General features: G+C 47.7%; 1 protein-coding gene across 6 annotated transcripts in view; it reads left to right on the top strand.

The window, feature by feature from the left end:
• Nucleotides 1-13823: 13823 nt before the first annotated feature.
• The window catches only part of RAF1 (Raf-1 proto-oncogene, serine/threonine kinase), a 75331-nt gene continuing 74497 nt past the window's right edge, over nt 13824-14657 (top strand). For 2 of the 6 annotated variants that reach the window (XM_048226695.2, XM_048226697.2), the window contains exon 1: nt 14047-14139. The gene's annotated coding sequence lies outside the window, so the exon portion shown is untranslated. Of the gene's footprint in view, nt 14140-14657 lie in introns of all 6 variants that reach the window. The other 4 variants (XM_048226698.2, XM_026501400.4, XM_044385081.3 and 1 more) reach the window with 4 other exon arrangements.

The following is a 14657-nucleotide window of genomic DNA, read 5'->3' as shown; positions in this document are numbered from 1 at the left end:
TCTGGGACTCTGGGTCCAATCCTTCCTTGCCTTTCTCTTAGCTCCTGGTGGTGTCCGGCAGTGTTCCCTCCGTGGCTTGCAGCCACCTCACTCCAACATCTGCCTCTGTCATCACGTCGCCTTCTTCCTGTGTGTCCGTCTTCTCCTCTTCTAATAAGGACACTAGTCCTATTAGGCTAGCGCCCACCCTACTCCAGTACGATTTCATTTCCACTTGGTCACATCTGCAAAGACTCTATTTCCAAATAAGGCTGCATTAGCAGGTGCCGGGGATTAGGACCACAACATAGCTTTTGGGCAAGACACGATTCAACCTATAATGTTTGGTTCCTCAAAAATAAGCAAGCCTCCAGAGAGACAGCTTACAAGTTATAGAGTAGGGGCGCCTGGGTGGCACAGCGGTTAAGCAACTGCCTTCGGCTCAGGGAGTGATCCCGGCGTTACGGGATCGAGCCCCACGTCGGGCTCCTCCGCTATGAGCCTGCTTCTTCCTCTCCCACTCCCCCTGCTTGTGTTCCCTCTCTCACTGGCTGTCTCTATCTCTGTCTAATAAATAAATAAAATCTTTAAGAAAAAAAAAGTTATAGAGTAAATCATAAAGAAACACATGAAAATACAGGTGAAAGACACCTGTAGCTTAAAACCCTTCTAAACTGGCACAACAGTTATAACTATAAAATCACTACAAATAAATGAAACAGCCTCAAAAAGGCAAAAAAAAAAAAAAAAAGAAAGAAAGAAAGAAAGAGAGAGAGACTAGGAACAAACATTTGTCATCAATATTTAAGAAGTAAATAATTCACAAGAATTCAACACATGTTGATAAGAAAAATATGCCAATACCCCCACAGTCGAAGGTCATGCACAGATAAGTCAGAAAAGCTGTATGTGGGAAAACATTCACCTGCGTGATTAATCAAAGAGCTGCAACTTAAAGCAGTGAGAAAGTACTTTTCTTTTTCTAATAACCAACCGAAAAAAAGATTATAATATTTCTGTGCTGGCGCAGTGATGGTGAAACTGGCAATCTCACACGCACCGGTGGCAGCGCCCTTCTAGAAAACAAGCTGGCAATAGAGATCAAGGGCCATAAAGAAGTTTATTCCAGTTGATCCAGTAATTCCACTCCTGGGACTCTATTCCAGAGAAATAATCTGAAGTGTGGAAGCTGTTTGAAAAGGCAGAGCAAAGGGACACGTATTGGATCACTGCTTGATGCCAAGCTCTTTACATATCTTATCTTGATTCTCTCAATAACCTTGTGAGGTCCATTTACAGATAAGGAAACCAAGGCTCTCTGAGGTTAGGCCTCTGTCCAAGGTCACACAGCATTTTTTTTTTTTTAAGGATTTATTTATTTATTTTAGAGAGACAGAGCCCACACTGGAGGGAGGGGCAGAGGGAGAGAGAGAATCTCAAGCAGATTCCCAGCTGAATGTGGAGCCCGAAGCCTCGATGTCACGACCCTGAGATCACGACCTGAGCTGAAATCGAGAGTCTAACACTTAACTGACAGAGCCATCCAGAGACACTGGGCTCTGATCTGAGGTCTTTTTTTTTTTTTTTACGACTTTATTTTTAAGTAATCTCTACCCCCAATGTGGGGCTTGAACTCGCAACCCTGAGATCAAGAGTCACATGCTCCACCAACTGAGCCAGCCGTGCTCCTGATCTGAGTTCTAAAGCCACTGGGCTCTCAGCTCCCCCTGGCTGGTTGGGAGGCAGAGCATCTAGTCCCTCCTTCAGGCCCGCTCACTCACCTGCCAAACACGAGAGGCAGCGAGGGTTGCCCCAAGGGTCTCTAAGATTTCTCCGGACTCTGAGGTTTTGTGAATCTATTTATTGCTGTAGGTAAACCTCAGGAAGGATAAATACAGAAATGAGTAAGAATTATGCAGACAATATTCAACACACTTCGTTTCCACCTTCATTTGGGACTTTCAGCCAAGATTGATCTTTGTTTTGGATTCTCATTTTGGGTCTATTGATGTGTTCTTAATTAAGATTCATTACTATGTTTAAGTGTCTATTTATTGAACAAATATATTCTAATGATTAAAAGTACAGAATCTATATATGTGAGCTCATTATAGTACTGTTGCAAATTTTCTCTTTGAAATTATATAAACATAAGTAGCTATTTTTTTTTAAAGTAAGGGGAGAGGCACCTCTTATTAAAAAAAATAAGAGGGGATAGAACTGAAGTGCTGGGAATTGCATCCAGAACTCACTCCCTGTTAGCTTTGAGTCCTCGCCTCAGTTCCTTCATCTGTAAAATGGAATGGTAACGGTACCTGTTTTGCAGGATTGCTATGAGACTCAATCACACGATTTATTACCATATGCCATGGCATTATGCCTGATATATAGTTAGCTCTCAATCACTGCTAGCTATTGTTAATATAAATTCCCTTTCTATGTTAACCAACTTGTTTTGGAGTCTTTTGGCTTCTGAAATTGTTTCTAAAAGAAAACATTGATCTCTCTCTGTCTCTCTCTCAGATAAATTAAACAAACAAACAAATAAATAAACAAATAAAATTTAAGAAATAAAGGGGGCACCTGGGTGTCTCAGTTGGTTATGCGTCTGTCTCTTGATTTTGACTCAGGTCATGATCTCTGAGTCTTGGGTTCAGGTGCTGCATGGGCCCCACACTGGGCTCCGTTCTCAGCATGGAGTGTGTTTGGGATTCTCTCTCTCCTCTCCCCATTCACACCCTCTCTCTCTCTCTCAAATAAATAAATAAATAAAATTTTTAAAAAAGAAAAAAGAAAACATTGACTTTCCAAATGTGGACAGGACACCAACATTATTGAAAGGACTCTGAGGAGGAAGATAAAACCAAAGTTGCCCAGAGGAAACGAACTGAGAGAAAACAATCTAGAATTTTAAATGCGCAGATCATATCCAAGGCTGAGAAAAAGGCTGTACAGATGGGCCCAATTTCTATTGCTCTGGTGTCAGAAGGCTGCCCTCTTGTATCATTCTGCTAAGCCTTTCCCTTCTAGAGAGGTAGGCGCAGGGGTACAAATTCAAGCTGGTTACCAGAGGATCCCATCCCCACCTACTGAACAAACAAAACTCCTCAGTTCTCACCTACTCAAAGTTATGAGGCCAATGTCTACTTGTAAAGGATGCAGATATTGCTAATAATAGAATACCCAAATTCTCACAATGTGCTTAACCTAGTGTGGTGAAGGTAGAGAGGCCAATACCAAAAATTGTGCGTCCGCAAGAGCCTGAGAGTCTGGCAGGGTGAAGCAGGCCATTTGAGGGCACAGAGCAGAAGAAGGAAGGCTGCAGGGTGCTGGGCAGACTTCTCCTTCAGTGGTCTTTGGGGCCTGGAACACTCTTCAGTTCAAAGATGCTCTCTCTGGAAGTGTGTGCATAGCCCCCCCCCCCCCCCCAGTGATTTCCCTGTTCTAGGAGCTGGCTCTCGAGAAGAAAAAGAAATGACCATACTAAATGTCCATATCGTCAGAGGAAAGCAACAGGTAATCACTGGAACATCTGCTAGAACTTTATTACAAGTGAAAAAAAAACTAATTAAATGGTTTTAAGTTTAGAAAAAGGGAATGTAACGCTGCATGGAACTGAAGAGCCCACATCTGGCTGGTTGCAGGTCAGGTTGGTTTCGGTGCTTAACAGATGTGAAGGACCCTGCAAGCCCCCAGGCTCAGCTCTCATCTGTAAAGGTAGCTGAGGCAGCCCCAGCACCCACCCACCCCCCAAGTTCAAGTCCATGGGAAAATTCAGAAGACTCATTTGGGAGCAGCTTCAAAAAGCTGGAGATCCACTTTGATTGGATCTAGTTGGGTCATGTGCCCATCCCTGAACCAATCACAGTGACCAGTGCCACGTGCCACTTAGATTGGCCTGCCCTGGATTACATGCTCTGTGTAACACAGGCGCTATAGAGACGGTCTGTTATGTTTGAGTTCCTCGAACGTGGCTGTGCTTCACTTGTTCCTCCCTTTTCCCCCCACCGCCACCCCCGCACAGTGAGCCCCTGGAAGGCAGGGACCATGCTGAGCATCTTTACATCTCCAGCGGCAGGCTCGTAAGTGACCCCCAGCATGCAGATGTGCTCAGTAAATGTTCAATGAAATACTTAATTGGAGATAATGAAGAATGAACTGGGCGAACTGAGATGTTTGTCCATAAGGTTCATGCAAAACAAAGCAGCACAAGCACACCTCTAGCCCTGATTATTTCATTCTCCCTTTGGAATCAGCCAACCCAAGCTAATGAAGTAAACTACCCATTTTAGACTCTGGACATTGGTGACAATGAAATAACCGGAAATTAAAGTTTTAGTTGTTCGGTAAGCCTTAGGATTTGCTTCCAAGCTGGAGCCACAGTTCCTCTTCTGCCTTAGTGACTAGTGAAATTAGTGTATATTAAGCACCAACTGTATGCTCAGTGGTACATGCTGGGGGATGAGGGTGGTAGAATATCACAGAGATGAATAATATGGCCCTCATTCCAGAGACCGAGAGAGGCCACAGCCGCTTCCAGTTTTGATGCCCCTGGTATATTTTTTTACATGTACAGGTGCCAAAGCCGATATTAAAAAGTTGCCATAGGGGCGCCTGGGTGGCTCAGTTGTTAAGCGTCTGCCTTTGGCTCAGTGCGTGATCCTGGCGTTCTGGGATCGAGCCCCGCCTCAGGCTCCTCCGCTGAGAGCCTGCTTCTTCCTCTCCCACTCCCCCTGCTGGGTTCCCTCTCTCGCTGGCTGTCTCTCTCTCTGTCGAATAAATAAATAAAATCTTAAAAAAAAAAAGTTGCCATAATGTATTTTAAATGCTTATATTCAACAAATTAATGTGTTTAAACCATAACCTCCCATTTCCAACATAACACAAATTAATAATGCTCTTTACAAGGTAATGACAACACTTATTTTGGAAACTTAACTCAGAGTTGTGGCTGATGGTACTTTTCACAGATGGCTGTATCCCACAAGAGTTTCTGTAACCTTGCCAGTCCTCCCATCAAGAGACGGAGCCTGTGTTCCCCGCAGTTGACCTGGGCAGGACCGTGACTGCTCTCCCCAGCAGAGTGCACTGGCGGGGATGCTGGGCGACTGAGTCATAAAAGACCGCAGCTTCTGCCTCGTTTACTGGTGCTCCGCAAAGCCATGTCGGAATTCTGACTACCCCGAGGCCACCGTGCTGGAAAGGCCAGCTGGAGGTGCGTTGGCAGACAGTCCCGGCTAACCACTCCCCCTTTCCCCACACATACCGTCCAGCCATCTCCACAGAGCTGCCAGCCAGAGGAGTGAAAAACCATCTTGGAAGCGGACCCTCCAGCCCCAGCTATTCAGGTCACCTCCAGCCATCAGAGCCCTGACACCTATGGCCCCAGACCTCCCGGAGCAAGCCATCCCTGCCAGGCCGTCTACATTCCTGACCCACAGAATCTGTGAGCATAACAAAATGCTTGCTGTTTACACCCCTAAGTTCGGAGTGGCCTGTTGCACAACGGGCAGCTGCAATAATAGTCCACCAGAGACAATGTGGTCCGCTGATAAGGCTTCAGGTTAACCGTAGGATGAGTGCTTTCTTTTATTCTTGTCAGTGTAACCTCTGTGACTTTGCGGAGAAGCTTCCAGGGCTCTGTGGCCCTCCTGACCTCTCTCCAGGGTCATCTACATAATTTGTGGGGCCCAGCACAAAAATGAAAATGCAGGGCCCCTCGTTCATAAAGTAGGAAAAAATGACTTGAAAGGTATTAAAATGTAGAACTTTTCCCTTTCTCTCTCACCTTGTCATGGTGTTTTGCCTGTGCTATTTAATGTCGGATTCCCTGGGCGTAGGGATACTCAGGGCGAGGGTGGACCACCGACCGCTGCGTGTCTGCTAGCTGCCGGAGTCCCGCTCCGGGCTGGCTGCCAGACTGAAAGGCTAGACCTGGGCCGGAAGCAGGAAAGTCAATCTCCCCTTCCCATGGACCCACATCTCAACTCCTGGTGGATAGTGTGACCTCGAGGGACTGCAACCTCTGTGCCAGGTTGTGCTCAGTACCTGGATCACAGGTGAAGGGAGCCCTTCCGGACCCGGAGGCCACCCCCCCCCCCCGCCCGCCACGTTGCCTGGATCAGAGGTGAAGGGAGCCCCCCCACGTTGCCTGCCAAATGTGCAGTGGTCCTGCCACACTGGCGAGGGCACATCAAGATTAAACATGCCCTCTCCCTCGCCTGTGCCTACGCCTCCCCTGGGCCACGGGACAGCAAAGGTTACTGGGTGGGAGTGGAGACAGTGAGGCTGGGCAGGACCCGGCGCGGGTGGGGGGTGGAGGGAAGTGGCAGAGAGGAAGGGGAACAGGCAGCTGAGAACCCCAGGGAGGGAGAAGCCAGGAGGCAGGACCACTTGTGAGCAGGGCTTCCAAGCCTCTAGGGTGTATGCTCCATTGTTCCACTGGACTTCACTTAACAAAACACAAATTCAAAGATAAAATTTATTATGCATTTCAAAACAGAGACCACGGAGCCTTAAACCCCAAGAGGTGGGCCTTCTGAGTGCAGGGGCCTTGTGTGACTGCACTGACCTCGTGCCCATGAAGCCCACCCCGGCTCTCCCTAACACAGATGCTTAAATCTTAAAAGATTTTTATTTTTAAGAAACCTGGCATGGTGTCGAACTCACAACCCTGAGATCAAGCGTCACCCACTCCACCAACTGGTGCCTGAGCCAGCCAGGTGCCCCTCCCCAACACAAAACGCCTTAATAAGGATCTCAGCTTCACCAAAGTCTTGTGAGGTGGGCATATTATCCCCATTTCAGGGATAAGAAAATCTTTCAGACAGATGTAGTAGCTTATTTGCCTGGCCCGGAGTCACACAGCTAATAGAACAAGGAGATGGAAATCAACATCTGCTTCCAAGGACCGTACCTTTCCAAAGACCAGCTGAGGCAATGAGAGGTCAGGAAAAGGCGGCGTAAGAAGGTGTGGGCTACCGCAGGAGCTGCATGGCAATTCAGAGAAGGGACAGAACATCGGAGGTTGCAGCTGCCAGAGCAGACTTTGTGGAGACACATGGCCATTGAGCTGGGATTAAAAATAGGGAAGAGCGGGACGCCTGGGTGGCTCATTCGGTTAAGCGGCTGACTTTGGCTCAGGTCATGATCCCAGGGTCCTGGAATTGAGTCCGGCGTTGGGCTCCCTGCTCAGCGGGGAGCCTGCTTCTCCCTCTCCCACTTCCCCCACTTGTGTTCCCTCTCTCACTGTTATTCTGTGTCAAATAAGTAAATAAAATCTTAAAAAAAAAAAAAGAAAAGCATCTGCCTTCAGCTCAGTTCATGGTCCTGGGGTCCTGGGATTGAGTCCCGCATTGGGCTCCTTCCTCAGTGGGGAGCCTGCTTGTCCTTCTGCCTGCTGTTCCCCCTGCTTGTGTGCTCTCACTCTCTCTCTCTCTCTCTGACAAATAAATAAATGAAACCTTAAAAAAAAAAAATAGGGAAGAGCATTTCCAGCAGAGGGAATAGCATGAGCTGTTTCACCTCGTGTGCGGGGTTCCACAGGCCTGAGAGGAGAACAGGTGTCATTCACCGGACGGGAGGCGTTAGTGAATTAGGAGAGAATTTCAACAGGAAAAGAACGCTCTTTACCAAATGTCATGAAGGGCACTGAGGCCTCAGCTTGAGAAACTCTTCTGGAGGGATGTTTCAGTGTGAAGGAGAGGCATTTCAAAGGCGGACTGTTGGGGCTTAGCGGAGGGATGGGTGAGAGAATTGAGCCTGAGTCTAGACCATTTTTGGACAAATTTGGCCCTAAAAATTTGGGGGAAAGGGAAGAAAGAATCAGGGTGGTAACTGGAAGGGGGAAAGGGACATTTGAAAGCGCTGGTGTTTTTCTTTGTCAAGATTGGCAGAGTTGTCCAGAGAGAGCAGAAAGCAGTACGTCAGGGAGAGACATTGGAGAGGGAAGGGAGGAGGAGGAGTGCTCCCTGAGCACCTACTGCGTGCCAGGGCCTGTACTTTCCTGTTTCATTTCCTCCCAAGAACCCCTGATGGCAAGTCTTCCTGCTCCTGCACCATCTGAGGGAGAGGCCAAGAATCGACCGCAGTGAGGGCAGGGCTGGGATTGGATCTCTTATTCGCCTGACTTCAGAGCCCAGAGCCTACCCCTCTGAGCAGAGGGGAGATGAAGGGTTGGGTTTATCAAGGAAAAAAAATGTGTGTTCTCCTCAGCAGCTGCTGCAGGAGGAATCTGCTGGAAAGAGGGCAGTGAACAGCGGCTCTGGCTCCTGTTGGGGGTGGGTCTTGAGGTGTGGTCTGAGGCTGGGAGGAGGCAGGTGGAGGTTAGCCAAGGAGGTGGTGGGAAAAGGCTGTGCACTGGCCACGCCCAAGAGGCAGGTGGACCCCATCAGTTGTTGCATGTGGGGCTGCCTATAATCTCGGGGCTCTGTAGCTGAGGAGCTAGCATGGAAAAAGGGATGTGCTTCTGGGAAGCCTGGTGAGGTGGGCCAGGCACCGGAGGGCATTGCCTGAGGCCTAGCCCTTAGAGTCCTGGGCGATTAGTCTTGGTGAAGGTCACATTGAGTCGGGCGGCGGGGGGGGGGGGGGGGGGGGGGGGGGGGGGGGGGGTAGTTTGTGTGGAGTGTGAACACTGGAGAAGGTGGGAAGGCTGTGGGACAGACTGTTGACCCCCTCTCCCCTCTGTTTCTTATTCCCCCATTCTCAATGTCCATTTCCAGTGTGCGTCATTTCATTGCACCTCCAGGCCCGGGTTGTTTTGTTGTTTTTAATTAAATTTTTGAGTGGGTAACACACTCACATGGTTCAACAGTTAAAAATTATTAGAAGTTTAAGAAAGAAAAAAATGAATACAAATAAGATCAAAATTCTTTAAAAATTAAAAAGGAAAGAAAACAAAAGAAACAAAAAAGAACAAGTAAAAATTATAAAAGGTAAGGCAGTGCAAACTATTTTTTCCCCTCCTATACTCCATACTCCCAGCTCCCACCCTCCCCCTCGCCTGTGATCACTGTTAGTAGCATTTTGTGTGTCCTTCAGACTTAATTTAAGCAGATGTTTTTCTTCCTTTTCCCAAAAAGTAGCATACAGTTCACACTGTTTTGTCCCTTGTTGTTGTTGTTGTTGTTGTTGTTGTTGTTTTTACTTCAATAGTATTTCTTGGCTGTCTTCCCATATCGGTACATAAGAGAGTTCATCTTTCACCTAACTGCACGACATTTCTTTGTTTAGATTATAAGCAATGTAGCAAGGAATAACCTTGTACACACATCACCTCACACACAAGTGTATCTGTAGGATACATTTCCGGGAGACTACCTTTGACAAAAAGTATACACGTTTATAATTTTGATATTGCCAAATTGACTTCCATAGAGATTGTTCCAGTGTCCCCAAGTAATTTCTGAGAGAACCCAAGTATTAATTTCGACTTGGTTTCCAAGATGACTCCTCTAGGCTTTCCTGTATAAGATACCACAACATGTATTGTGGTTAACACCCCAGTAGCCCCTGAACCACTCCTCCACCCCCGTTAAGGACTGCCTCATTATGGTTTAAGGGAGACTGACTCTAGGGGAGACATCTTTTGTCCCTCCAGACCTCCCCTTTACCATTCTCTTCTGCCTCAGGGAGGCAGTCTCCAACTGAGAACTGCATGCTGTTTCCCAGACTATCCATATTGTTCCCACCTCCTGCCCCGTCCTCCCACCCTTCTCAGTCTGGAAAATTCTGACTCCTCCTTTAAGACTTAGCTTAAGTGTTGCCCCTGCAGAGGCCTCTCTGACGAAACGGGTCACTCCCTCCCTCCTCTGGTGTGGTACCACGGAACTCCGGTCTTCTGGCCTTTAGAGCACATTTGGATCACCAGGTGGGGTAACTGTTTGTTTACAAGGCTCTGTCTCTCCCAGCACCCAACCCAGGTCAGGCCCACACTTCAAACTCCTCTGTAACTAAAATTAAACTCACTGGAGAGGCAGGTTGGCATGGAAAAGCATGGAAGTTGTGGGAGTCAGACTGCATATGACTCCATCCTTTGTCCTCTTCCCACCTCACCCTCCCTCATTCTCTGTGCTCTAAACCACACTGGTCCCCACTCCTTTCCCACCTCATGTCCCTTCACGTGCCCGTTCTAGATGCTCTTCCCCTGGCTTCCTCATCCTTCATTGCCCAGCTTAAGTCTTACTCCCTAAGAGAGGCCCTCCATGGCTGCTGAGCCTAAAAGCACATCCCCTTCCCATTCTATCATTTTCTAGTCATTCCCTTCATTGATTGACCATGATCCTAGTTCTTAGGTTGATTTGTTTACCAGTTTGCTGCATGTCCTCCCCCATCAGACCTTCAAGTCCTTGAGGGCAGAGACCTTGGCTTATTCACTGCCACGGGACCAGGGCTAACACAGGAGCTGGCCCATGGTAGCACAAGGAAATCTTTAGCAGCTGAATGATGAATGAGTGAACAAATGAACAGGTCCAAACCCCCTCTCCATCACTTCCAGCTTTGTCCTTGGATTAATTACCCTCTCAGAAGGGTTCCTCATTTGAAGATCAGAAATTTCAGGTAGTAATGTGTACTGGAGATTGTATAAAATGCCTGATACATGAAAAGTTTCCATAAATGGTAGCTATCACTAGTTTTTCTTTCCTTCACCTGAAAAATTCATCCTTTTTGCTAGGTTTAAAGACCGTGTACATTTTTACAAAGAATTTTTTATTGAGGTGTAACACATGCATAGAAAGAACACATATCAATTTCCACACACACACACACACACACACATCCATGTAACCACCTCCCAAACTAAATAGAACATTCCAACACCCAGGTAAGTTTCCATGTTAGCCTCCCCCTACCAATGACACATATTCTTTCCCTCCTCTCTTTGATCTGAGATCATGGCATGTCCATTCTTCCTTCAAACTATTTCTGACTCATTTCCACCCCTATTCCTCTTTCTTTTCTAAGAACTCTAGCTCTTTTGACTTTCCCTACCACCATGCCAGAGGTTTTTAAAGTAGAGGACATTCAACCCAGTGGGGTGCGAGATGATGTCTGCAATTGTACTCCTAGGTATATGCCTAAAGGAACTGAAAATAGGTACTCCAACAGTACATGTATACGCATGCTTACAGCAACACTATTCACGATAGCCTAAAGATGGAAACAGCCCAAATGTCTATCAACCAATTGTGTATGGTGGAATATTATTCAGTCATAAAAAGGAATGAAGTACTAATAAATGCTGCAGCGTGGATGAACCTTGAAAACATGCTAACTGAAAAGAACCAGACACAAATGGTCAAATGTTGTATGATTCCATTTATATGAAATATCCAGAAAAGTTAAATCCTCAGTTATAGAATGCATCTTGGTGGTTGTCAGGGGCTGGGCGGGAATGGGACAGAGAGAAACTGCTTAATGGGTAAGGAGTTTTGCTTCGGAGTGATGGAAATATTTTGGAACTAGAAGTGGTGATTGCACAATACTGTGAACATATTAAATGCTATTGAACTGTTCACTTTAAAAGGGTTAAGTTTTTGCTATGGGAGTTTTACCTCAATAAACTAATTTTTTTTTAAGATTTTATTTATTTATTTGAGAGAGAGAGAGACAGCGAGAGAGGGAACACAAGCAGGGGGAGTGGGAGAGGTAGAAGCAAGCTCTCTGCTGTGCAGGGAGCCCAATGTGGGGCTCGATCCCAGGACTCTCGGATCACGACCTGAGCTGAAGGCAGACGCCCAACAACTGAGTCACTCAGGTGCCCCTCAATAAACTATTTTTGAAAAAAATAAAATAGCCACTTTTACTTGTCCGCTGAGAGGTTTGAATGAAGCACAGGCTCCCTAAGCTTTCTTAGCTGTTAAGTGCTGGGGTAAATACCAGCTGGGGACCACCAAAGGAAGAAATGGCCTGGGGGTCAGCAAGTGTGGTTTTGCTGCTCTACCCTAAGTAGTAATGGTGTTATGAGAAGAGATAGCTATAATAATTACAGCTAACCCTTCTATGTTTAATTCGAGCCAGGCACTGTTCCAAGTGCCTTACATCTTAAACTCACTAAATCCTTACAACTCTAAGAGGTGGATACTATTCATGTTTTCTTTACAGATGAAGAAACTGAGGAACTGAAGTTTAAATGACTTATCTCAGTCACAGATGAGGAAGTGGCAGTCCAAATTCGAAACTAGGCAGTCAGACTCCAGGTACTGAAGTCTCAACCCCCAGGCTCTGTGCTAAGTGCTTTCCATGTTTTATCTCATTAAATCCTGTGAGGTAGACATTACTGCTATTACTCCTATTAAAAAAAAAATAAAAACAACTCTCGTGGATCTTCTATATTCAATGTCCTCCAGTCTTTCCTCTGAATTTATTTCCATGTTGATCCTCACATAGTTGTCTTTATCTCACATTGCTTCATCTTCATTTTTCTATAAACTGCACATATTACTATCTGAATTTATTATTTATGCTTTCTTTTGTTTTCTCATCACTAGAAGGCAGGACTTTTGATTGTAGATTTCCCAATAACCAGAACAATGTGTGGTACACAACAGGCTCTCATAAAAATTTAAATAAATGAATGTTGTACATGGTATTGGGCAGTTTTGTGTGCCTGTGTTTGAATAAATAGCATCATACCATAAAAATGTTCTACTTACAAAAAATTGTAATGTCTTGGATTTTAAAAAAAATCAGTACATAGATCCTGCTCATTCTTTTTTTTTTTTTTTTTTTAAGGTTTTATATATTTATTTGAGAGAGAGAGCACAAGCTGGGGGAGAGGCAGACTCCCCGCTGAGCAGGGAGCCCACACGGGGCTCCTTCCCAGGACCCTAGGATCATGACTAGAGACCATAACCGCAATCTTTTTAAGACAGATAATATCCCATACTGTGGATGTAGCACCGTTTAAAGTTTTCTAATTAACTCACATCTTTTCCAGTGTATCTCTAATGCAAACAATGTGGCAATAAACATCTTAGCACATGCCTGTTTGTACTATGGGTACACATTTCTCTAAAATTAGTGCCTAAAAGCGAAATTGTTGACACGAGGGGTATAAACATAAAAAATGTCAGTAGATAACGCCAAACTGCCCTCCCCATAAGCATTCCTGCCAGCGCTGAATTAGGGTACAGGGCAGGTTTTCATATACTTTGGACCAGACTGGATATTATCAGTCCTGTTAACTTTTTGCCAATCTGATGGGGGGAAAAGGTCCCCTAATTTACGGATAAGGAAAGTGAGGCTCAGAAAACTTTTATGGTCGGGGTGCCCGGCTGGCTCAGAGCGTAGGACTCTTGCTTAGAGTCCTGTGTTCGAGTCCCACGTATGGTGTAGAGATTACTGACTTAAATAAACTTTTTTAAAAAACGGAAACTTTAGGGGCTTTCCCACACAACCCGTAAGTGGCTGAGTGGCGATTCGAATTCCGACGTGCCTAAGGACAGGACGCGCCAAAGCTATATACAGTATACTGTGTGTCCTCCGGTAAGTCTGGTTATCTCCGGGCCTTGTGATGCTGGCACGCTGGCGTTCCTCTCGCCGCTAGGCCCCGGACCCTTCCGGGAGTCCGAACACCGACCCTTCTCGATTACGGACCCCCCCCCCGTGCCGGACGCCGACCAGTACCAGTATCAGTCTTCACGGCTCCGAAATGGCGACGAGCTACATCGCGAAGCCACGCCCCCTCACTGGGGGGCGGGGCCTGAGTTCAGGCTAGAGTGATAGATGCCCGAACCAAGTTTGAAGTCCGCTGCCAGGCGGGCTCGCGCAGAAGCAGAGAGCTGGTGGCGCCGCAGGTCGGGAGGAGGAGCACCGAGTGGAGGGCTGGTTTGCCGGGGCCGCCCGAGAGTCTCTTCGTCGCGGGCGTTGGGGCCGCCATCTTAGATGGCGGGAGTAAGACGAGGACGAGCGTGAGACAGGAAGGCTTTCCTGCCGCTCTCCTTGGGCCCGGAAGAGGGCCAGCTGGCCCGGCTTTGGGGCGTGTGCCCCGAGGCGCGGAGCGCGAGTGCGACGATGCGGGGACTGCCCGGGGCCCCGTCCCCTGGGCTGGGGACGCGCCGAATGTGACCGCCTCCCGCTCCCTCACCCGCCGTGGGGAGGAGGAGCGGACCAGACGCCGCCGCCGGACGACGGGACACGGAGGCGGCTCGGCTCCTTCAGGTAGGCGGCAGGGCCGGGCCCTGGCTGCCGGGGGATCCGGGCGGCGAGGTTGCAGGGGCAGAGTTCCCCGGCGTCCGGGGCTGGGCGGCGTTGATGGAGCGACCCTGCGGCTGCCGGGTGAGGGCCCGGGCCAGGCCTCTGTCACCCCGGGTGGCGCTGGGCGGGCGGGAGCCCTGGGGCCCGGTGTCATGGCCGGCGAGCCGTTTCCACATCCCCGCTCAAATTTCCTTGTGTTTCGGGGAAACGTACTAGCGCCACCCCTGTACTCGGTGCACATTCCTTATATTTGGCAATGGAAAAATCTGCCCAGAATTGCCCCGTATCTATGTTGTCATTCAGGTGAACTAATTCCTTTTCTTTCTGAGCGCGGAGGGGGTCCCGGTCTTGCATCTTATCTGAGTCCGTCACTCAAGTGACACCCTTACGGGGAGGACGAAAAGAATCGGGGACGAGAGGAGGAAGTGGGCCAGTGCCCGACCACAAAGGCACTGGGGCCTCGCCTTGGGTTTCGGGACTCT

The sequence above is a fragment of the Ursus arctos genome, unplaced genomic scaffold (genome assembly GCF_023065955.2).
Source record: "Ursus arctos isolate Adak ecotype North America unplaced genomic scaffold, UrsArc2.0 scaffold_14, whole genome shotgun sequence".
Classification (NCBI taxonomy): Eukaryota; Metazoa; Chordata; class Mammalia; order Carnivora; family Ursidae; genus Ursus; species Ursus arctos.
The sequence above is the reverse complement of the archived record's forward strand: the minus strand, read 5'-3'. Positions and strand labels throughout refer to the sequence as shown.